Source organism: Myotis nattereri, assembly GCF_964212035.1.
Source record: "Myotis nattereri genome assembly, chromosome: 2".
Taxonomy (NCBI): Eukaryota; Metazoa; Chordata; class Mammalia; order Chiroptera; family Vespertilionidae; genus Myotis; species Myotis nattereri.
Genome location: NC_138076.1, coordinates 158,397,917 through 158,423,886, shown reverse-complemented (window position 1 = coordinate 158,423,886; position 25,970 = coordinate 158,397,917).

Sequence of the window (25,970 nt, the reverse complement as noted above, 5' to 3'; positions counted from 1 at the left end):
AGCACCTGCTTATAATATGTTAGCTTTAAACATTCTGATTAAGATTCCCACATTCAGAGTGGCCTTGGCCATTCCGGTGGACTAACAAAAAGGCCTTGACTATCCAGGGTCTCTGGCATGGTTCCCACACACCCTTTATTAAGTAAATAGTGTTATTAATTTCTTGTGTATTCTTCTAGAGATTTTTGCACATATGCAAATGTAAATGTGAATATATATTAATCACTTCCCCCTTTTTTCACAAGTGGTATATTATTTCACACACTACTTTGTACTTTAACATTTTTTCATGTTACAATAAATTTGATCTTTCTATATCAATACCTAAAGATCTTATTAATTATTTTCTATAGTACATAATTTTCATTGTATTGGTATTCTATAATTCATTTTACTAACCTCCTAGAGACAAACATTCACATTTTTTTCCAAGCATTTCTACAATGAAGAGCTTTGTGAGTATGCCATTTTATCATTTCATATGCGTAAAATCTAGGACAAATTCCTAGTGGTGGGATTGTTTAGTCAATGACCTTGTACTTTTCTTAGACATTAACAAATTGTCATGCACTGAAATTATGCCAGTTTGCACACTTGCCAGTAATATGTGGAGGTGCCTATGTCCTCACATCATTGCCAACACAATATATTCGTCGAAATTTGAATTTTTCCTGATTTAGTGGGTGGAAAATGGTGTGGTGTTAATTTGTATAACTTTTATTATGATTGAAATTAAACATCTTTTTATTATGCCAGTATTAATGTAAAAGGAGTAAAGGATATACTTGAACTAAAATACAATAGAAACAACAGAGGGAACAACTTATCATCTCTGCTGGGGAGGGAGGGGACACTCAATTTAGGCACAGTCCCCAGCAGTTTGTATTAGATCCTTTCTCGAAATGCCTTACCAATTGAGTCACAATGAAAGCATGAGAGCTACATACGTTCCCTTTTTTCTCCTTTCTGTCTCATTCTATTTGATCTTTTAAAATATACCCCAGCCTCAGTTTCTGAATTGCTATTTTCTCTAAGTTAGACTTTCATTCAGCTTATTTGAGTTCATTCTTGTCACTATTCACATAGTTTGGTGACATTTTCACTACTACCTTTTTTATTTTTATATGGATTTTAAAAGTTCTAATACTTTATTATATGCTTAATTCTTACAAATATAACTATAAAAAATTTTCTAACTTGTGTAGCATCTTAGAGTTTACAAAGTGCCTTAGTGTATATTATCTCACTTAAGGCGCTTAACAGCTCTATAATTTACTCTTGAGACATTGCCTCCAAGTTAACAAACACAGGTAAATTAAGTTACTTGCGGTTAGTCTCACAGCTGGCCTCACTGGGGTCATGTTGGAATCCATATGCAGGAATTCAAACTTCAAATCCAGTACATCTTCTATCAAGGCTCAAGGTAGTTGACTATGACAAAATAACCTTTGGTTCTCCTTTGCCTCTGTCTGTGTCTGTCTCCTGCATCCTCAGAAAGGTCATTAGCAGCCTGGCTCTCATCCCTGCTTTCCCTCCCCGGGCCTCCCTTGCATTGACTTTTCTCTGGGTCTAGCTGTCAGAACACACATTCCAGCGAGAGTGACTTCAGAGACTTACTTCATAGGCAAGTTGCAGAATTGGTTGGGAATTTCTTCCAGCCTCCTCCTGACCTGGTCTTTCTACAAAGCTTGTCACTGCAGTCAGAAGCACTGAATCACCTACCTTGTCAATTGGGATGTTTGTTCTTTGGTCTAAAATAAATTAACACAGCCCTGAAAGAGAACTTTTATCCCTTTGGTATCCCTCATCACCATCCTTTGAAGTGTTTTTGAAAGGAGCCGTTGAGTCAGATCCTTTTGCGAAATTGTCTGTCTGATTCCTTGGAGGTCCAGACCTAAACAGCATATGCGAAAGAGCCCGCGCACACTACTTTCTTCTGCCTCAGTCTTTCATCCTCAGCATAGAAAGCTGTGTGTGGTTTCCTTCTTTGTACACGGTTTTGGCCTTTATGGCATCAACTGATAACTTTGTAAGAGATTCGGATTCGGCTGAATGAAGAAATGTTGACCTACATCAGGTGCAGAGTGTGGCCTGCTCCCGATTAGTATTCTTTTTGGCTTTGTAACTGTTCCTGCTCTGATAATATTAGTGATTTGCAGTGAGCTCTCTTGTCCACATCCCTGTGGAGGTTTAAGAAGCAAATCCAGCTGAGTAATGAGTCCTGCTTTGCGTAAAACCAAGAAGAAAACACATTGGGTTGATTAACTCCTTCAGGGGTTATAATCTGACCTCAGATTCAACAGGCATGGAAGGTGATAAAGACACAGAAATGATTTTGGAGGAAGCTTTCAAACAGAGTACAATGAAGGAGATTAATCTGGGGGAAAATGCTGTTAAATTGAATGCTTCTCAAATTAATGCTCTTTCACTTAATAACAAATTCCAATTTTACCATGTTCACCTTCAGTTTCTCTGTTTTCACCTTTTCCTCTACAAAGCTTATTTACTTTCTCTCACATCCATCTCCCTTTACCTCTTTATTTTCAGAACTGAGTCAATATTCAATGACTATTTGTTGAGTCAATGACTGAATGGATCTGAGGTCAATACATCTTTACCTGGCTCTGGCTCCTCTCCTCCCTCTTTCAACTGAGTATCTTCTCTGTGTTATTCTTTCCAACTTTCTGTTTCTGTTATGTTGGTTCTTCCCTTTTAACATTTAAAATTACTCAGGTCTCTCTCATCTTGAAAAAAAGGGGGGGGGAGTAGGAAGATCTTTTGTCAATCTAATGCCCCCTCAACTGTCATTCTACTCCTTTTATAGTCAAACTTCATAAAATGTCTACCTATAATCACTGCCTTCCTTTTTTCACTTCCACATTTTCCAATTCATTGCAATATTGCTTCTGCACCTTACAGAGCTCCAGTGAACCCAACTGACCCCTTTCCAATCCTTTGAACTTATTCCTTTAGTAGCATTTATGACTACTAGTCACTAACTTTTTCTTACTCAAAAAATTTGTATTTTTTAATTACAGTTTACAGTCAATATTATTTTGTGTTAGGTTCAGCTGTGCAGCACCCCTTCCCAGGGAGCTCCCTGATGTCCTCAGACCTACTTATGGAACTGAATAGAAATATGACTGAATATCTGCATCAAGATGCCTTTCAGCACTTCACCCTCAAAATGCCCCAAACTTCTGTCATATCTTTCAGAATTCTGTTTCTCTTCCTTATTTCTCAATTTTAATGAATGATGCTGTCATCCTTCCAGTAGTCTAATCTCAACCAGAAACAAAGGTATCATCCATATCTCTCCTTCCTCCTCCCCCTCTGTCAAATTACAAGTTTTTATTTGAACACTTAAAATGTTTCTTCTTTCAGTCCCCACTAGCTCTGCCCTAGTATAGGCCACCATCCCTCTTCACCTGTGTTACTAAGACTTTCTCCCAAGTGTTCCATCCAGCTTTCATTCTCGCAGGACTTCAGTCCATTTCCACATTGATCTTCCCATAATGCACATTTGACCATATCCCTCACTGCTTAAATTATCCCATTTTCCTTTTCATTAGGTCAAAATGCCATTGCATGTCAGACAAAGTCCTACAGAAGTCTCAAATATTGCCCCTATACATCTTGTACTCTACCCCAGATATATTTTTAGGTCCCGGCTTAGCTGTTCCTGCCTCCAGAAAGTCTTTCCTGACTATTAGAGGCTAAATTGAGTCCTTATTGTGTTTATCCATAGCACAGTAATATCACATTTTTAGTGTATTGTAATGTTTTTTATTCATAATTCATTTGAAGTAAAAGTTTCTAGAGGGTAAAGATCACTTTTATTTTGCTCATCATTATGTCCCAAGGATATTTCCTGGTGTATACTAGATACTCATTTAGAATCTATAAGACCAAGAAAAAGAAAAAAAAAGACCACACGATTCTGTCTAAATTACTTGACATAGGTCCTGCTATTCAATAAAGGGACATGATACAATAATGTATATAAAATAATCAAGGTAGTCCTCCAATAAATATTATTTATTTTCTCTTTCTAATTTGGTAGCTAGGGAACCTTTACTTAGAGTTTTTGAGTGGGTTAACTTAGTCTTACAATGACTTCAATTTTTGTACTAAACTCTATTGCTGTTTAGTGCCAATAGAAGTATAGAGTTTTATGTCTGCAATTGTCTTATCTATAGTTCAATGCCCCATGAAAGTACTGCAATCATATTTCTGGAATAAATTGAAGTCTATTGAGAATGAACAGAATGTACTAGTCATAGGGTAGCTGTTCCGTAGAGTAACACTTGGATTCGTTCTTGATTTTCTCTGTTGGAAATTCAGTCAATTATCAGATGACTTCACAAAAGGAAACAATAAGGATTGTTATTAGCAATGATAAAACTATGTCACGGATGGATGTATCTAGGCTATTTACTAAACACATAAATGCACATGTAGATCCAATTCAATTAGTATTTACTGAGAATTACAGACCCAGTGTCAGATAATATAGCCATACAAACCACAGTAAAGCGTATAAAAAATGCTATTCTAAACGATACTTTTGTTTTTTTTTCTTACTTTAACATTTTAAAATTGATGATAAAAATGATGCATGCCTCATACAAAGGACAACATTTATATAAACTTTTTTGGTGTTATCCTACATAATCCTCACAACAAGACTAAAAGAACTGAGCTGATATTATCATTTTCATTTTAGATATGAGGAAATTGAGGCAAAAATCTCTTTTTTATCTGTTTATTCATCACCTATTCACCTATACCTCCATCCTTCATTTGTTTAGTTTATGTTATAGAGCAGTGTGTAAGCAGGTTGGGGGTGGAGGGGGAGGCGAGAGGGAAAGGAAGAGAAAGAGAAAGCAGAGAAGAGCAAGAAAAAAAGATAGGGATAAAAATGCACAGCTCTTGGGGGAAAAAATGATTACCCTAAAGCCATTCACTTAATTTCCTTGTCCTGTTCTTACTTGAATATGCTCACTTGCATCTTCATTTTCTGTCCTTCAAGGCTACAAACTTCATAGAGCCTTATAAGCCCCCTCTCTCAGCACTCTCCAGGCTGAGAGAGAGGGATAATAGGCATCCAGCTTCTTCTTCTTTCTCACCTCCTTTGATATCTGCTCAAATTTCAGAGGCTGTAAAGCCAAATTCTATATTTCTAGACTCTTTTGCAGCTACTTTGGGATACCAGCTAGATATACAGATGCCAGATTTGGAAACAGGTAGATTTGGAAGAGCTGGATGCTATCATCCTTCTGCTGTTTTTCCTGGCAAATACGACTTAGGACCATGAGTGTGGACAGTAGTGTGGTGCTGGGAGTGGAGGTCAGGCTTTCAGTTCCTGTCCAGTCTCCAACTTCATGGGTGTCAAGAGACAGCTAAGGTTTTAGTGGGGTGTTTTGCACCCCTGAATCAAAGCTATGTCTTTAAATTCTTGTTCTCAATGGTTCTACCGTCTCCTCATTATTGCTTCCCTCACCCTATTAATGATTTTAGAGACATTTAATTCTCTTTTTTCTGCTTTTTCTTTTCTTTCTTAAATATATTTTTATTGATTTCAGAGAGAAAAGAAGAGGGAGAGAGAGATAGAAACATCAATGATGAGAGAGAATCATTGATTAGCTGCCTCCTGCACACCCAACACTGGGAATCAAGCTGCAATCGGAGCATGTGCAGCATGTGGCCTGACCAGGAATGAACTATGACCTCCTGGTTCATAGGTTAACTTTCAACCGCTGCACCATGCCAGCTGGGCGAGAGACATTTAATTCCTGTATTAAACGCTTTTCTGACAATACACAAACTTTTACTCAAATTAGAGAATTTCTGTGTTTTCAACTAAATTTGTACTGGCAGAAATAGGGAATGTTTCAAGAAAATACTATTGCCCTCGCTGATGTGGCTCAGCTTGTTGGAGCACCCTCCTGTGTATCAGAAAGTGGCAGGTTCAATTCTTGGTGGGGGTGCTGTATGGGGACCAACCAATACATTTTTCTATTCTCTCTCTCTCTCTCTCTCTCTCTCTCTCTCTCTCTCAAATCTAAAATCAATGAACGTGTCCTTGAGTGAGGATTTTAAAAAAAGGAAAATACTACTAAAAGTCCTTTGGAACATATGTTCTAAGACTTGTGGGATTCATGAAGCTTGTAATGAGAAAGCCTAGGTTTGAGTACAGATCTTATAACCCTAGATTCCAGAGTCTTTTACTTATATCACACTATCGATTTCCTAAAGCAGTTAGAATATTACTTCAGTACCTGGCCTCAAGTAGAAAATGAGCATGTGGTTTTCCAATCGAGATGAATTTTCAACATCTCACAGGATATATTTCATTTTATTTTTAGGATATATTTTAAATATAAGCACAGGAATCACTTATGTGAAAACCATTTATTTTTTATTTTTTGGAAACAAGTGAAGAAAATCCTTTATAGTTAGAAATGCAGAATAGAAGTGAGAAAAAATATGATAAAAACATGTCTAATATTTTAAATATTAAAAGTAGGGTAATTTCTATTACAGTAAAAAAATAAGTTTTGTTTGTGAAACAAAATAATTCAATTTTCAAAGATTTAAAATTCATGGAAATGTGATTCATGAAAATTACTTCTGACTCAGTTTTTATTTAAATCCCTTCTTATACTAGAGTCTATTGAATTGTTCAATTAAACTTCTATTATTTCAGAGCAATATAACTGGACAGCTAACATGAGTCTAATGAATGTTGCCTATGGTCACTGGAATAACCACTGACCTGACAGAATAATGTAGATTGCTTTGTACCTAATTAACTATATTTTGTTGATATTTTATTTAATCTGAGAACCCCAAATATAAGATCTATGATAAATTTTATATAACATTTGTATACAGTGAATTATGAAAAATTTAAGTACACATACTGTTATTATATTCGTTTTAATATCATTTAACCTCAATCTAAAAAAATACCTTAGACTAGCGAAATCTACCAAATATTGTTGTTCAGCCATTACAGAAGTAAATATTATTTAAGTTCATTGCTCTATTAGAGTTTCATAATAAAGCATGTGCCACAACACTTATAATCTATAGTTTTTTAATATTTACCATAATTTAATAGATTTATGTTTGCAAGTTTACCTGAGAAAAATGTTTATTCTTTCCTAGATATATTATAATTACAATTTGAATACCACATAGGATGATTACTGTGAGTGAGTGTTATGCCTGCCCTTGATTGCACTGGGCAGACTATTATCAATAATCTAGCCAGGTATAACTAGGTGAGATGCTGGGTTAACGATGGGGACAAAATGAAAGTTAGCATATTGAGCAGTGAGATCATCCCTAGCTATGTTCCGTAGCAAAATGATTACAACCAGGCTTTTATTCCTCCATCCATTTCCAAGCTCTCACAAAAGATGCTATTATCCTCTGAGAAACTTAACTATCCAAAGAAAAACACTGAAGATTCTTAAATCTAGGGCTTTCTTATAAAAAACTCAGTTGATCATTTGATCAGCCTAGCAGCGGTTCTCAACATGTGGGTCACGACCATCGGAAAACACATATAGCATATCAGATATTTACATTATGATTCATAACAGTAGCAAAATTACAGTTATGAAGTAGCAACAAAAATAATTTTATGGTTGGGGGTCACCACAACATGAGGAACTGTGTTAAAGGGTCGCGGCATTAGGAAGGTTGAGAACCACTGGGAGTGAAACCTACAAGTTAAAATAGTTAATAAGCTGTATTCATGCAGATATATTTCTCAATTAGCTTTTCAGAATGTCATCATTAAGAATGAATAAGTAGCCAAAGAACACTTGATATTTTAGGAAAAAACTCTGACATAAAAAAGGTACATTAAAACAAGTAAAAATGAACTCAGAAAAAGAAGTTTAGCCCTAACCAGTTTGGTTCGTGGATAGAGCGTCAGCCTGTGGACTGAAGGGTCCCAGATTCGATTCCAGTCAAGGGCATGTACCTTGGTTGCAGGCACAACCCCAGCAGGGGGTGTGCAGGAGGCAGCTGTCAGATGTTTCTCTCTAATCCATGTTTCTAACTATCTATCCCTCTCCCTTCCTCTCTGTAAAAAATCAATAAAAATATATTTTAAAAAAAGAAAAAGTAGGGAACATAACAGTTTTTTAAAGAAAATAAAATCAATATACTCAGAGAGATATGGGAGAAGGTACTGGAATAATTATACAACAATGTAATCATACATTTTCAGACCACTAGTAATAAAGATCCTGAACCTTTTTTTCAAAGAAAATAAATAAGTCACATACAAAGGACTAAGAATAGGAATGATTTCAGACTTTTTACACATTCGATGCTACAAAACAATAGAACAATAGCTTCAATTATGAGTGAAAATTATTGCCAATCTAGAATTCTGTGTCCAGCCAATCTATCAGTTTAGTGTGGAGATAGAATAAAGATATTTTCAGAGAAACACCATTTCAAATAATTATCTTGTGTACTTTTCTAATAAAACTTCTGAAATATGTGCTCCACCAAAATAAGGGAGAAAAGAAAAAAGGAGCAGTATATAGGTTGCAAAGGAAGAGAAAGGCAAAGGGAATTCTTAGAATAAATACTGTTGGATAAGCTTAGAGAGCATGTAGTAAAGATTAGAACAAATGGGGATGAAGTTCTAATATGGATTCTTCCAGAAAATTATCTAGTAGGTTTGTAGATTATCTAATACCTTTGACTGTGTGCAAATATTGTGTTCAGAGACATTTACAAAGTAATTGGATGAAGTGAAAAAACTTAGTTGTAAGTTCAAAGAAAACCAAGGAAATAAAAAGATAAGGCAATTTCAACTTCAAGAAAAACAAAATGTTCTTCAAGTAATAAACTAAAAATACCAAAATACTTTACTTGGCACAGCAGTGAACAATATTTATTTATATATATAAAAGCCTAAGTGACCAAACCACCCAACGACTGAGTGACTAGTTAACCAGTTGCTATGACACGCACTGACCACCAGGGGGCAGATGCTTAATGTAGGAGCTGCCCCCTGGTGGTCAGTGCACTCCCATAGCCAACCTCCTGCAGTCGGCCAACCTCCCACGGTCCCTCCCCCCCCCCCCCCCCGGCCTGCCCCGATCGCCCTGATTCCCCAAATTGGGACTGGGCAAGATGCCCCTATCAGCCCTGATCACCAGCCAGGCCGAGGGACCCCGCCTGTGCATGAATTCGTGCACCAGGCCACCAGTATAGTCATAATAAGAAAAGTATTGAATAATAATTTTTGAAGCTTTATTACAAAAATGTCAAACAAATACAAAATTAGAAAGTATGGTGTAATCAATTTCTGTATACTTTTCATTCAACTTCAACAATTATGAATCCTTTAATAATTATCACTCCTTTAAAAAATAATCACATTACCACCATTTCATTCCCCCAAATCAATAATAATTTCTTAATAGCAATAGCTACCCATGTAGTGTTTACATTTCTTCATTTTCCTTCCCCCCACCACAATATTTTCATTTGAATCAGGAGCCAAACAATCATTCATTACAACTTGGGTTTCCCTTACATTTACTATTTTTTTTCTTTCCTTGCAATTTTTAAAAAATAGGAAACAGATTATTTTCTTTTCTGCAGAGTCACTCACTATTTAAACTTTTCTGATTGCATCCCAGAGCATTCTTAAACACCATTGAAATACATCAAATATGTTTAAGAATATGCACCCATAATGATACCTGATGGAGATGCATTACTTGTAAGATAGTCTTGCTATTTAAAAGGTCAAACCTGAATCTGATTGAGCCTTACAGTTCTATTTACAGACATATAAAGGGAGAAAAGAGTAGAATTTTAATTTAACCAAAAATTATGATAAAAGCATATATGGAGACTAGAGAGGGCATAGAAATGGATTAAAAATCTTCTGTTGTCCTGATTAAAAGCAAACAATACTACCAAACTAAGCAACCTGGGATGTATATATTACTTAGAGGTATGAACTTAAATATTAACCTCTAAAAGAGTTTAAAGGGGTTGCTCCTGGAGACTAGGTAAAGCAGGGAGAGGACAGAGTTTAATTTAATTTAATTTTTTGAAACCACATATCACTTTGATAAAATAACTTTAAAATTAAAGAAACAAAAGAACAAAAACATAGAAACATCTATATCGAGTGACTTCTCCCAAAATTGAGTGTCTTTACCCAACAGTCAACACCTTTTACTTACTTTTTTTTTTTTCCTGTATACATTTTATCTTTGCTACTGTTGTTATTTAGTAGAAGCTTCCTTTTGTTTTTCTAATTGCTCCCAACTTTTGCCTGGAAGGTTTACCTCATTATGCCGCTCTATAGTTCTACTTCACTCACCCTCTCAAGACTGTCCGGACTTGGACAACACATTTTAGTCATTCTCTAAACACCTTACTTTGCCCCCCTATTTGGACCTATTCCAAACCACTCCAGCCCCTTAGATATTTCAGAATGTAATTGGAAAGAAGCTCTTAACCATCAGCTTTGGGGGAGGTTCATAGGAGAAGGCTGTGCCTTACTAGTAATTTTAACTTAGTACTTCAATTCAAACTGATTAGGTTGGAGGTGGAGGGAGTGGGTAGAGATTTCTCTAAACAAAGGTCATACTTCGTATTTGATCTCCCTAGGCAGGCATAAAAAGTAAAATGGTCACAAAGATACAAACTTTATTTTTAATATCTTTCCAGATTACTTCTTCATGAGGGTTCTTTTCCAGAATTAGCAGAGATCCTTGGAAATAGTTATTACTTCACATCAATTTTTTTCTTAATCAACTTGTGAGGCTCAGAATTATAGCAAACATTCTTCTGCATGGAACCAAATGACCACTCATTTAATGCCCTTTTATTGCCCTCCAAGTTATAGAATAATTACAGCAAATAAAAATATATATAAAAGGTCTTCTGCAGCTTAGGAAGCTGTTAAGAGATGTAACTCTTTTTTTATTAATTTAATTTAAATTGTTCCATCACATTTATCCCCTCAATGCCCTCTTCTGCCTCCACTCATTGCTCCTCCCCAACCATCACACTGTTGTCCATGTCTATCAGTTCTTTCTCTCTACTTTTTTTTTGCTCAATCCCTCCACCCCCCCCTCCAACCCTCTCCCCTGCCGCCCCTCCCCTCCCCAGCTGTCTGCCTGCTCTCTATCTATGAATATGTCTCTATTTTGCTTGGTAGTTCAGTTTGTTCATTAAATTCCACATGTGAGTGAAATCATATGATACTTGTCTTTCTCTGGCTTATTTCACTTAGCATAATGTAAGAGATGTAAGTCTTATTTTTTTCTTCTTAAACACATGTAAGAGATGCAAGAAGTACAGTTTGCTAGTTCATGCACTCTCCATGACCTACCCAAGAGGTTCATAGAGATTTCAGGGCAATCTACATATTGGGAAATTTGTTAAAGATTAGGTAATCTTTTAATAACTTATTGCTACTAATTTTATATTAGTTATATAAATTTTGTATGTTAGCAAGCTTTTTAAAAAGTCAGTAGAAAAAGACCATTGTCCAAAATGGGAAAAGAGAAAATATGTGAGTCACAGAAGATGTCATAAAGTAATGAGTTGCATCAGTGAAATTTGATAAACAGCAGGGATTTTAGAGGACTATGACTTCACTGAAATCATTATGATCAACAGCCAATAAAGGATGGCAGTTAATGGATGAAATGTTTGTAGTTGACATTTCTCCCTTTCCCTCTCTTGTTATCAGGTACATTTCAAGTTACTTTTTACATCTGTGGTTCCTGCTTACCCATCGTTTAAGAAGTGGAGCTATAATTATCTTTCAAACCAAATGTGATTTTATTTTTGTAAATTTTACTGTTTTGGCGATCTGACTTTTATTTTTAAAGCTCAAGGAAGGTTCTTGTTTTATTTGAAAGACATTTACAGAACTCCTCTGAAAATGTGACCCTGTTCCTGTCACTTGGCTTAATGCTCCACACATGTTTTCTCACTTAAGCTTTGCCTCATTTGGCTGTGGTTTCTTCTGCAGCCTTTGAAACCATCGCTAATGGAAAAATGCAGCTGTGAGCAAGATTTCCTAAAATGTACATGGAATTAATTTTCCAGGCATTTCATGCAAGAACCCTGGTATATCTAAAGGAGAGATTTTGCCAAAAGGAGTTTTAATGTCACCAAATGAAAGAGGGGAATAGCCAGAAAAGACATTAAGGAAGCAAACAAAGCCCTAATGCAGAAAGGAAACAAGAAAAGGCCAGCAGGAAAGGAAGAGAAGAGGAGGAGATGAGAAGAACAGGAAAAATGGATCAAGAAAAGAAAGAAGGCAAACACATTCTATGAGAGGGAAGGAGGAAAGAAAGAAGAGTGAATGAGAGTTGGAGGCAGGGGGAATCTTGTTAGAAGGAAAATAATGTCTTTGGTAATTTCTATTAGAGCATTTGCCTAAACTGCTCAACATCTCAGACTCTGTTACGAAAAAGATTATTTTACACCAGTTCAGTGAATTTTACATATTATGAATTCAAATAAACTAATTTCAGTTAAAAGAACACATTATTAAAAAATAACAAATATTTAAAAATAACACTATCGAGATTTTTGTTTCATAAAGAACCATATTGTGTTTTTATTGACACTGTAAGGTTAAAACCTGAAACTACAGTTGTGAATTTATTAATGCACAGCTGGTGAGCTTTTCATGCCAGGGGATTGTAAAAATACAGAATTGTGAGGCTGACTTCAGATTATCAACATAAAGACTTTATTTTGTCGATGCCTTCTATCTGTTTTTCACCAATTATTTACAGTAAGTTCTCAAGATAGATGATGAAAATCACAGAAGAAACAGAATATATTTTTAATATGCATGTGGGGGCTCAGCAATACATTTTCCAGGATTGTTTCCAGGGAGCACATAAACTTCAAATGTATATGTAACATATTTTCCATAGTATAAAATATTTAACATATTAATATAATGCAAAGAAATTAATAATTTGTAACTATGTGGGGTTACGGGGTTCGTTTATATAAGCTTATGATCATTTAAACATATACTTTGCTGATATAAAATTTTTATAAATTTCTAAATGATCACAGTTTCTTGGGTGCAGTATGAGTAACATTCACCTTATGTGAACGAACACTGCAGGCTAACTCCAAGAATTATTTCAATATGAAAGGATTGTTCATATGGAACAGATAATAAAGTGATCAGTGTTACATGACCTGCTTAATGTTAGACAAACACAAAATACTGGAGTTCCCTAATATTCCAAGTCATTTAAAAAGAAAGCATCATAAAAACCTTAAAAAAAAAAAAACACGAGAAAAAAAACCTGTAAAATATAACCAAAATATAGCAATATAGTAATGTCAAATGTAAAAACATGATTCTATTATATATGCATTGCAGTTGAAATGTTTTTATAATTCTAACATAATTAAATTATCGTAAAATGTGATAATTTGTCATTATATACCAGTGATGGCGAACCTTTTGAGTTCGGCGTGTCAGCATTTTGAAAAACCCTAACTTAACTCTGGTGCTGTGTCACATATAGAAATTTTTTGATATTTGCAATCATAGTAAAACAAAGACTTATATTTTTGATATTTATTTTATATATTTAAATGCCATTTAACAAAGAAAAATCAACCAAAAAAATGAGTTTGCGTGTCACCTCTGACACGCGTGTCATAGGTTAGCCATCACTGTTATATACACATTAAAAAAATTTGGAAATTCTGAAGTTAGTCTGATGATTTTGTATAAAATAATCAGCCTGAAAACATAAGATTTCCTCTTCCTCTCTTTTTGTCTGTTACCATGTTCTTCCTGAAAATTGACTCTGCAATTTCTTTAGGGTGTGTGCTTTGTTTTTGTTTGTTTGTTTGACTAGTGTTTTCTTTGGTTTGATTGTTTGATTAAATTGTAGCTTTTCTATGACAAAGTAATCAATATAATATTATCACAATGTGTGAAACATTCGTGGATATGACTGACCCTCTTAAAAAAATGAAATCTGATACTACAGCAAAAATTTGTATTGTAACCTTAGAAAACATCAATGCACTAAATGCTATGTAGACTCCTTTCAAATTTTATTTTTACTTGGTAGAGACAGTCAGTAAAAGAGCAGTCACTTTGGGCCATTGCTGGGTTTCTTTTTTCCAGTTTTATAGACTACTACTTGACATATAACATTGTATTAGTTTAAGGTGTTTATGGCCCTTGGAATCATAGAACTGATTGTCAGACTTTCTAGATGTCTTGAGAGAATGTGAGACAGTAGAAGGAACTCTTGATTGAAGAACAGGACACAGGGCTTTCATTCTACTTCAGCTATATTGGTTCATTAGTTATCTCAGGAAAAGCAAGAATAAGAGAATTTTTTTGCTTAAATATAGGGCACGCATTAAGAAAAAAAAAGAAACAGAAAGAGCACTGCTCTTATTAGAATCATATTTAATTTTCACTAGCCAATGACAACATCAATGATAGTAAAATCTATATATATAAAAGCCTAAGCGACCCTTACGACTGGATGACCAGATGACTGGATGACTGGCCGGTAACTATGATGTGCACTGATCACCAGGGAGCAGACGCTCAACACAGGAGCTGTCCCCTGGTGGTCAGTGCCCTCCCACAGCCAACCTCCCTTGGCCCCTCCTCCACCCATACCCCCCGCCAGCTGCCCAATCGCCCTGATCGGAACTGGGCGAGACAGTCCCAATCAATCCCGTTGCCAGCCAGACTGAGGGATCTCACCTATGCACGAATTCATGCACCGGGCCTCTAGTGTACTTTATTATTACAAAAACAAAATATTGAATATTAAAACAACATTTAAATGCCTACAACAATGAGTTCCCCTCTGACCATGCTCTGAATTTCTTTACTTAGTACTTGCCACATGATATAGTAGCAACTTCATTCATTAGCTTATTCAATTATTAATTCATTCTCTCATTTAACTTAAAGTCCTTACAATGGAGTACGAGATCTGTCCCTTATTTTCCTCTCTGATCTCCTCTATACCCTGCTTACTCTGATCCTGGACCAGGAGGGTACTAGCTTCTCTGATGTGCCAAGCATACTCCTGACTTACTTCTTGTGTTCTAGCTGTTCTCTCTTCCTGGAATTCTCCTCCTCCAAACATCTACTAGACTCACTTTCTCACCTTCTTCAAGTCCTTGCTCAAATATTACCTTCTTTAGGAGGCCTCATTTGACACCTGAGTTCATAGAGCTCTCTGCCTTCTCTTACTATGCTTATTGTTTATTGTCTCCTTCTCCCTCTTCCTGTATGTAAGCCACATGAAAATAGGGATTTCTGTCTAGAACAGTGTCTGGCTCATAGAAGGCCAATATTTTCAAATATTTGTGGAATGTTGAAGTTACCAAGCAGGTAGTTAGTGTCTGCTCTGTCAGGATTTGTGCTTAGCACCAGGAATAAAATGAAGAACAGGAGACAGTCTCCACCCCACAAATGATCATGTGGGAGAATTCCCAGGACACTCACCACAGATTCTGATTCAGTGAATGTTGGGTGGAACCTAGATACTTGAAACTCTGCCAGGTACACCAGAGGTTTCAGATGTAGCCTGTTCTCACTGTGTCCTCAAGGCGGCCAGTGAAGTTGTCTTATCATTGGATCCTTAAGACTTAAAACACACTGAATGTTGAATAAGTCTCCCTCAGTGATGAAAAGAACATTCCCATAACTAACATGTACTTTTTGCCTTCCAGAAGCTCATACCATAGACAAAATATCTACTGGGCAATTGCTTTTTTTTTTTCTTTCCAAAAGTACTTCTACCACGATGAACTGAATGCTCTACACCCTGACCAGTTAAATGATGAAACGAAGTGTGTGAACGTGGAATTTCAGAGGTGCAGACACACCTTAGAAACATTCCACTAAGCTTTACATTGCTCTGATCTTGAAAGCCTTTTTTAAAATTGATGTCAATGTTATCTTTAGATATTATTTAAGAAGGCAATAAATGTAGTGTTTACTACATGGGAAAATAATGGCTTTTTTGATAGCACGTCACATTTATTAGGAGAGTGGGGTAGTGCTGGTGATCCTGCAGGTACAAGTGGTCAATGGACAGGTTACTATTACCAGATTTACAATACATATATATGTCATTACCAGATTCACATCTCTACAGTATAAATGTGCAGGGGAAACTCACCTTGATTGACTGATAACAAATGCTTGAGTTGTTCCCAACATGAACTCAAATTTCCCCTCTTATCATTTGATACCTGGCCCAGGGATTGCACTGATTGGCTCCAAAGGGACTGTGATTATACTGTGGAAAGGGACAGGTTTCATATACCACAATGAAGTTTATAATACAACTTTTCCTAGCATAGAATTCAGAATAAAGTTTGTGTTCATTATTGGGAGTAAAAGAAAAGCCTTACTGCATAGCACATATTCATTTATAATATGGTTGATGAACATAATCTGCTGTCCGAAGACCAAAATCCCACAAGAATAGTATTATAAGCTAGACTCCGAGACACACAACCATTTTCAGACAAAAAGTTAAAGTAGATAAAGCTTATTTTTAGTGGACCCATTGTTCTCTTCTTAGGTATATCTTCCTTTATTCCTTCTTTTCCTACTCCAGACATCTGGGACTCTAATTTGTCTTTCACCCTTTCTTCTAATAAACCCCTGTTTTCTGAAAAGAGGCTTATGTCAGTAAATGATGCCTCAGTGTGAATTTGTTAATGGGTTGGTAATCCCAAGCATAACTCACCCCAAGTGTATGCTCCTTGTAGGATGTATCTCCATTTGTGGAGTCAAGAAATTTTGATATCAGGAGTTGGAAACAATGAAGGTTTTGAAGAGTATGAGGAATTGGTTGTTGAGTATCTATTATGTGCCAGGCCCTGTGCTAGACATTTGGTATTCATTATCCCACTTAATCATCATGAAGAATCCTGTGAGGTGGGTAATATTATGCCCTTTTTACAGATTAGAAAACTGAGACTTCTGAGGTTAATTTACTTTCCCAAACTCATTGGATTCAATGTAGGTCTTTCTGGCTTCAGAAACTCACAAGCTCCGCCTTTACACATCCCACACAGCCACAGAGACATGAGGATGTAGGTGGTATATACTGATAGGAAGTAGGAAACAAAGCAAGAATTAAAGAGGAAAAGGGGAAGAGAAAAATACATTACTTGATTATGCACACCTTTGTCCAAATTTATGAAACCAAAGTTATTAGATTGCTTGGAAATATTACTCTTCATAATGTTGTCAAAAAGGCTTCTAGAATATATGATGAGAAAAATGAATACTGTGTGTTAAGTGCCTACTCTGGACCTGGCCTTTCACGCCCTCTCTCTAACCCTGATAATAATGCTGTATTGTTATATTAATTTTGTCTTTTTGACTCACTGATTCCTTTTTCAGCCATATCCATCTTACTCTTTATCCCATCTAGTGTGGACTTTAATTCAACTTTTTACTTGGGATAACTAATATTACTACTTTGTTCCTTTTAATAATCTCTTGCTTTTTTTCACATTGATAATACCTTCTTTTATCTCCTTCAATATATTTGTTTTGGTTATTTTAAAGTTTTAGTTATTCTGTTGTAATACTTGTGCTTCAGATGGCATATACTGTTGAGCTGTTGGATTTCTTTTACGTTATTATATTTCTTAGGTGTTGAGTTATTTAGCCTGTGAGAGCATGTATTTGAGGCTCTCAGCTACTCTGGCAGGTAGAAATATTAGAGAAGGGCCAACAGGCAGGGCAAAATAAAAGTTGCAGTTGAAAACCTCAGTCACTATTGGTAACTCCTAGTTACTGATTCATTTTTTAAAGGAAAATATATTGGTTAAGGTAAACTATACCACTACACAATTATTAGAATGCCCAAAATAATAAAAAAAATAATTAAAATACCAAGTGCTGGTGAACATGTAGAGAATCTGGATTTTTCATACTTTCCTGTAGGGAACACAAATGGTATAGCCACTTTTGAAGATAGTTTATATGTTTCTTATCAAGTTAAATGTACACTTAACATTTTACCCAGCAATCCCCCTTTTAGTAATTTACCCAAGAAAATTAAAAACTTTTTTCACACAAATACCCATCTGTAAATATTTATGGTAGCCTATTCATAATTGCACCAAACTGGAAAGAATTCAGATGTTCTTCAATCAGGGAATGGACAAACTATTATATATTAATACAATGGAAGACTACTCAGAAACACAAAGAAATATATTACTGGTGTAGCATGGACAAATCTCAAATGAATTACAGTATATGAAAGAAGACAGATGAAAAGGCTATATACTGCATGATTGCATGTGTATATCATGCTTTTATAAAAAGGTATAGCTGGCCTGTGGTTCAGTGTTTGAGCATCAACCCATGAACCAGGAGGTCATGGTTCAATTCCAAGGTTGGGTTGCTGATCCCCAGTGTGGGGCATGCAGGAGGCAGCCAATCAATGACTCTCTCTCATCATTGATGTTTCTCTCTCTCTCTCTCTCTCTCTCTCTCTCTCTCTCTCTCTCTCTCTTTCTCTCCCTTCTTCTCTAAAATCAATACATATATATATATTTTTTAAAGGTACAACTGAGGTGGGAAAAGGGCAGACTACAAAGGTAACATGAGACAACTTTGGGGTTGACAGGTCAAAACTCATTGAAGCATTTACCAAAAACAGTGAATTTGTATGTATTGTAAAATTAAATGTAATTTTTTTTACAAAACAAAATCTACCATACTTGGATAATTCTCTTTCATACTCACTTTCCAGACAATAAAGTGGGATGAAAAATAACCTGAAATATTTTGTGTGTAAAGTTTAAGAAACAGTCTCATGGTTTTGCCACAAAGTTACACCTGAACTATTTTCATTGGCTTTATTTTAAATGTTTAATAAGTACTAGAGTCTGAAGAAAAACGTTTCCAGCTTTATTATTTTTTATGTTGTGCCAAGTCTTGCTTCCATGTGTATGCATGTGTGCGTGTTTTAAGACCACTTTATTTTCTTAACGAGTTCCTTTTGAAGAGAAAAACCTTCAGTTCCATTAATGGATTCTCCCCTTCCCTCAGCTTATTAAACTTGATGGAGATGAATGAGTTCAAATGCAGGTGGCCACACACAAAAAAAAGAGTAAATTTTGAGGTCAATTCCCGCTTGGGGTTGGCTGGCCTTTTATTCAAAATTACAGGTGGAAAATGCTAAGGTGATCTCATGCTCATAAAGGTGGGTAAGTGTTCTCTGACACAGATGTTAAAAAGGAATTCAGACAATCAGAGAACTGTTGAAATCCCATCTGTCCCCTTTAGTGTGCACAGCTGTCTGAATATATATTAAAACTCTCAGGCCTTGTTTGCACTAATTTGCTTGAAATGATGGATCAACAAAGCACATTTAGAATTGTGAATGGCTGAAATGGCCATTCAAATATAGAAAACAAATCCTTCCCTAACCTCTATTGCCGCAGTGCCTTTGGAGAGTGCCTAGGAATTACTGAGTGTCCAGTAAATAACTGAAGCATGAATAAAATAAAACTTTCTAGGTCTACTAAATATGTGACTTTTCTCACATTCATCACTTTTTGTGTGTGTATCTTCTATAGTATGAAAGTCATATTGCATATTTCAATATTCAAAATAGTATATTGAATCTGTCATGAGAATTTAACATTATAACAGACTCATTTCTGGATTGTCTCCTTCTTTGAGTCCTTCATTTTATTTAAATACTAGGGACCCAGTGCACAAATTTGTGTACCTTGAAAGGAACTGTGGGCCGTGAGGCTATGGTGAGCACAGGGGCGGGTCGCAGCCCATCCTCTGTGTCCCCCGTCTGGCCCCTCCTGCCACAGCCCGCGGTCCCCTGTCTGCTGCTGCAGCCCCGCTCCCACCACTGCCGCTCCTATGCACTGATGGCGCTGGCCCCACTCACACCCGCCAACAGCATGGAGCTACTGGGGCTGGTGTCGTCAGTGTGTGTGAGCAGCAGCTGCTGCCCCGATTGCCCCTCAGGAGCAGGGGGAGGGGGAGAAACCCTCAGGGGCAATCTGGGCCAGCAGCTGCCGCTGGCACCCGTTGATGGTGCTGAGCGCCCAGCACCGGCAGCGGGTGCAAGCAGCAGCTCCAGCACTGGCTACGGGTGCAAGCAGGGCTGGCGCCAACAGTGGGTATGAGTGGCTGTTCCGGCAGTGGGATCGTTGACAGCAGCAGGTACGAGAGGCGGCTGCTGGCCCCGATTGCCCCTCAGGAGCAGGGGGAGGTGGAAAAGCCCTGTGGGGTGATTGAGGCCATTAACAGCCACTTGTACCCACTGACAGCACCAAGTGATCAGGGCCAGCACCAGGCACTGGCAGCGGGTGCGAGCAGTGGCTCCAGCCCTGACAGCAGGTGTGGGCGCCAGCAGCAGGGGCAAGCACCCAGCAGGACAGTGTCGTGCGGGAGCAAAGAATTTTCAGTAACCACCAGAGGCTTGCCCCGATGACATCAACTGGCGCCCCGCCTTGGTCTGGTGCTCCTGCTCACCTGCTTCACCATCCTGCCACGGCCGATGCCTGCCATGTTTTGTGCTCTGCCACCTGCTGCCGAAGCCCGCTATGTTCCTCGCGTGCCCCCTGGTGGTCAGTGCACGTCATAGCAACCGGTTGTTCAGTTGTTCGCTGTTCAGTGTATTTGCATATTAGAGTTTTATATATAGACTAGAGGCCCGATGCACGAAATTTGTGCAAGGAGCTCGGCCCTTGCAGCCCCAGCTGCCTCGCGGCCCCGCACCCTGCCCACTGGTCGATCCGGAAGGTCGTTCCACCATCCAGTCTAATTAGCATATTAGCTCTTTATTATATAGGATATTTTCAGAAGTTTTCAAAAAGTTTCTTTACTTTGGGTTTCAGCACATCCAAAAGGTGAATCTTATAGGATCTGTTGATAGAGCCATAAAATGATTCAAAAGAAAGAAAGGAAGAATGAAAGAAAGCATGAAAGAAAAAAAGCATGAAAGAAAAAGAAAGAAAGAAAGAAAGAAAGAAAGAAAGAAAGAAAGAAAGAAAGAAAGAAAGAAAGAAAGAAGGAAGGAAGGAAGGAAGGAAGGAAGGAAGGAAGGAAGGAAGGAAGAAAGAAAGAAAGAAAGAAAGAAAGAAAGAAAGAAAGAAAGAAAGAAAGAAAGAAAGAAAGAAAGATTTAGGGCGCCATCAGATCCAGGACTCTTTATTTCACAACACTCAAAGTTTCCTTGGTAATAGAATCCTTGTTTCAACTTGGGTGGGAGGTAGAGAGGGGGAGAAAAAAAGAGGCAGACTAAGAATAATAACTTAATTATTTATAAATGTCTATGTCTAAGCATTTATCCTTGTGGTGAATATTTCTCAACATTCTGATCCACCCACTGTCTATCCACCACTTGCTTTTTTTCCTTTTGAGGGTAAGCTAGCTGATTACTTGAAATATCCCCAGTGCTACGGGCTTAAGAAGGAAAAGAACAACCACAGTGTACCTTGGGTTGAATCCACTTCAGAGCAGGATGGCTGCCATGACCACGGAACATTTTTCCTATGGTCTTTGTCTTGGGCTAGCATCGTTTGGAAGAGGAGGAAGCTGAATATTATTTACAATCTTCAAGCCATCTGTAAATGCTGCTGCTTCTTTCTTGTTTGAGCAATCTTACCTGGAAAATTAGAAAATAAATAATTTCAATTTGTGGATTAAGTTGGGAATATTGGGACCTGCAATTAGCACATTGTCCTTCATGAAAGAAGGTGATGATAGAAATAATAGCTCTCCTTTCTTGAGTATTTACTATAAGACAGGTATTCACCAGCATAATACAAGTATTATAAAATTTATACTCCAAAGTTCCATGAATCAGGTGTTAGAATGAATCTTCCAAAACTCCATGATGCAGCTTTATGGCCAGATCACAGTCATTATGAACATAGCAGCTACAAGCATCTTTTTCCCATACATCACTGTAGTCACCCCACCCATCTGTCCTTGGTGTACCAAGAGACCTACAGCCTCAAAAGTTTAAGCAAGTTGGCACAAGAGCCTTCTTTGGGGAGTGTTTCATCCTATGGTGACTATGGAAGAATCCAGGTGGTTCTTAAACACCATGGTTGTTGAAAATATCCAGAAAATCTTGTCCACTAAATCACCTGAACTAACAGACTTTTCAATCCTACTGGTTCCTCCAGCTTCCTCCTTACAGGCAGGGGAAGTTCTCAAAAGGAACATGACTTAGTACAAGGGAGGTGATGACGCTCTTGTCAGATCTTAGACCCTAAAGCAGGTTTTGTTTGAAATCCCCTTTTGCAGTTTGAGGCCTAAAGGGATTAAAAGAATAGAAAAATGGAAGAGCAGGAAGAGTGGGAAAGAAAAACTGTGGTAGTTTCCATAGTCATTATATTCCTTTAAAACAAAGTTCTCTAAATTAAGAATTCTCACTATCTTTGATTTGTAGTGCCCATATAGTGCACATGTTTGTGGAATGAATTATGGTAGTTCTTAACTACCAAGCAGCCAATCTTGAAGACTGTGGGGTTTCTGGATATTTGCTTCTCCTAGTTACCAGTTTATAGATATTATTCCACCATCTAGTGCCTTTTGTCAAATCTAAATGAAACAAAAGATTAATATAAATCCAATTAGTTTGGGAAACTAATAGAAAGTATAATTTTCTCACATTATTTGTCTATTTGGGTATTTTTACAGAAAGGATATATATATATATATATATATATATATATATATATATATATGATTTAGAGAGAGAGAATTCATAATTTTTCTTCAAATTTTAATTTTCAAAAATATTACCTTAAGTTTGGTTCAAAAAGCATTTTTAAGCCGGTTCTTAATATAATGGTCTGGTATACAAAAATTAATAAGCTGTGTTTCCATCTTCTGGAGAAGTAAATAACCTGATATTTCGTGAGAACAAGAGGTTGATGGCCATTTCTTTCCACCTGCCATATTTCTAGATTTCTTTTTTAATGATTATTAACTGGACTTTCTAGATTTAATATTGAGGCCAGAGTGATTTTTTAAAGGAAAATGTGATTTTATTCCTTTGTAGTTAAAAACTTTCCAAGTCCTACTGTCTTTATCTCCCAAGCCTTCAGAGTAAACTCTCTAATACATACTTTCTCATCCCTTAAGGAGCCTCTGTGCTGGCATCTGTCAGATCTATTATTTACTGTCTGTCTTACCATTCAGATATTATCTTATTAAAAAAAGAAGTCACATCTTTTATCTTTGTATTCTCAGCACCTTCCTGGCATTTAGAAGGCATTTAATAAATGTTTGTTGAATGAAAGATTGAATGAATACTGAAAACGCAACACGTTGTGAATTGTGAAAAGTCAGCCAAAGTAGAGTGTTGTTGACGTGAACAAGCAATACGGGTATATATAAATGGTAATAGATGAGGCAGAAGTATTTTTGATTTGGCAAGCTTTTTGGAAAATACTTGCTGGGGGTGTAGGATACTTTGAGAAGACTGTCTTACAGACTAAGTTGAAATATTAGTCACTGGGGAATAGACTAATAGTCTGTGGTTAGACTGAGAATGTTCATAGTCCATTAGAAATATATTGTAAATCATATGTTGCATTTATTTTCCTGTCAAATAAATTCTAGGAATTTTTATGGCAAGAGTATTATTGGCAATTCCTAAGTAGGCTAATTCAGATATTTAGAGTTATTGGATGATAGCATAGCTACATTTAATTGCCATTACTACACACACGCAACAAAAATAATATCTACTATCATGGAGATTTCTCAATTATACGTGGGCAGTTTTAGTATATACATGAAATATTTTACCAATATAAGACTTGTCTTTAAAATATAATGTACTTTAAATTTTATGTTTTCAAACTAAATAATGGTAAAGATTAATGGACAGAAACCTCATTTAAATTAGAGTTGGTAAGACCTTTAGGGGGAGCTCTCACACACTATGTCAGGACCAAAGCCCTACAAGAGGAACCCTGTTTATAGTAGTTGTTCCAACTTCCTGTTCTTCTCTGTAAGAGAGTTGTTTCTCCTTTGTTTCTGGGAACATACATGTGGTTTGCCAGTAGACCTCATGTCCCGAATTGCAATTCTTTGTTGTTCTCAAATAAACCCATTTTTGTTGGAGGAATATCTGGCTATTTGTTTAAGGTCAACAGAACAAATCAAGAAAAATAGAATGTTACATAAATATGACTTAGTATTTGTTTAAATGGTACCTTTTGCAAGTGTTTGATTTTATTAAAATTCACTGATTTGTTACTGGATGATTATTTACAAAACAGTTACATTAGTGTAATTAAAAGATCAAAGGGCAAATTTTTAGAAGGATTCAAAAAACACTGAATAAACATTTGTACTTTTTCTTTTTTTTTTTTTTTGTCCTGGAGAAACTTGGAAATAACTTATAGTTGTTTGCAATAAAGTTGTGAAATCATCAGCTGGTTCTTAGTTATTCTAAATTCTTTAAAAAAGATTTGGAGTGGGGTACTTCACCACAAGAAACAACATGGACTCGCTGAAATTCACAAAATAAAACAAAACAAAAGAGCAAATGAAAAGAATAATGTTTGAATGCCCAATTCAAGAGTCACTAAGAACCAGATACTTCTTCTAGAGCAATGGACCGAATAATGCCAAATATTGCTATCTTTCGGACATTTTCTTTGACTTTTTTTCCAGAAGAAAAGCTCTAGAATAGTTTATCAAATATAAATTTATGATAATTTTTCTGTTAAAGATATTTAATGAAAATTTTTCAACTATGAAGACAGTATTGGAATTTCTTAATTCATAGTGAATGGGAATTTTTAAAAAATCCTCACCTGATGATATGTTTTTGTTGATCTAGAGAGAGAGGAAGGGAGAGAGAGAGAAACACTGATGTAAGAACGAACATTAGTTGTCTCCCCTAGGCACCAGGACTGGGGATCAAACCTGCAACCTGGGAATGTGCCCTGACTGGGAATTGAACCTACGCACTTTCAGTGTACAGACTATGTTCCAATAAATTAAGCCACACCTTCTCATTGAACTGGGAAGGTTCACCTTTAATCTGAAAAGATTCATTTCTTCTCTTAGTCAAATTTATTATCAAATCATCTGGCACCAGTACTAGCAAAATAGCAATATCATAATAAGTTAATTATATCCTTAATTGTCTGTCCTGTATCAAACCTTGGTCTTAGTCTTTATTAGTGTGTGTGTGTGTGTGTGTGTGTGTGTGTGTGTGTGTGTGTATATATATATATATATATATATCTAATATTATTATTAGTATATATATATATATCTCAACATCATCATCTCTCATGTTGATTCTTACAATATTTTCTTTCTCTTCCTCATTGTCAGTGCTTATAAAAGATTATTCATTGTTGTCTTTTAGTCCTGCTTATTTAAATCTTGTGTTGTTTTAGCATAGATACTTTAAATATGTAAATTTGCATTTCTACAAAATTTTTGTTAACTACACACAATGTTGAAGGATATAATAATATTGCAGCAATTCTTACTGATATTCTGAGAAATATTAAACATTTAATACCAAGTTCTTATTTGAACTTATGAATAATCATTCTATGACTCTTTGCAGAAACCATTTTGATGGAAATATTCTTCAGGTGTGTCATTTTGAGGATCTTTGAGGAAAAATTATTTATTCTTTTTGGTCTCACTTCATTACAGTAAAATGCTTCAGAATGAAGGTATAATCATGAAAAGACTTCCAGACAAGCTGGGATGCTCATTATTTAACAGTACATGTAGTTCAGACACATTTTGAAAAGTTAATCTCAACCTTTGAAGCACTGTGTGATCTAATAGGAAATATGGATCCAAGCACATCAGCTTATATTTTGCTCTCTGATGAATCACATTTTTATTTTCTGAGTTATCTCTTTCTCTTGTTGCAAGTTTT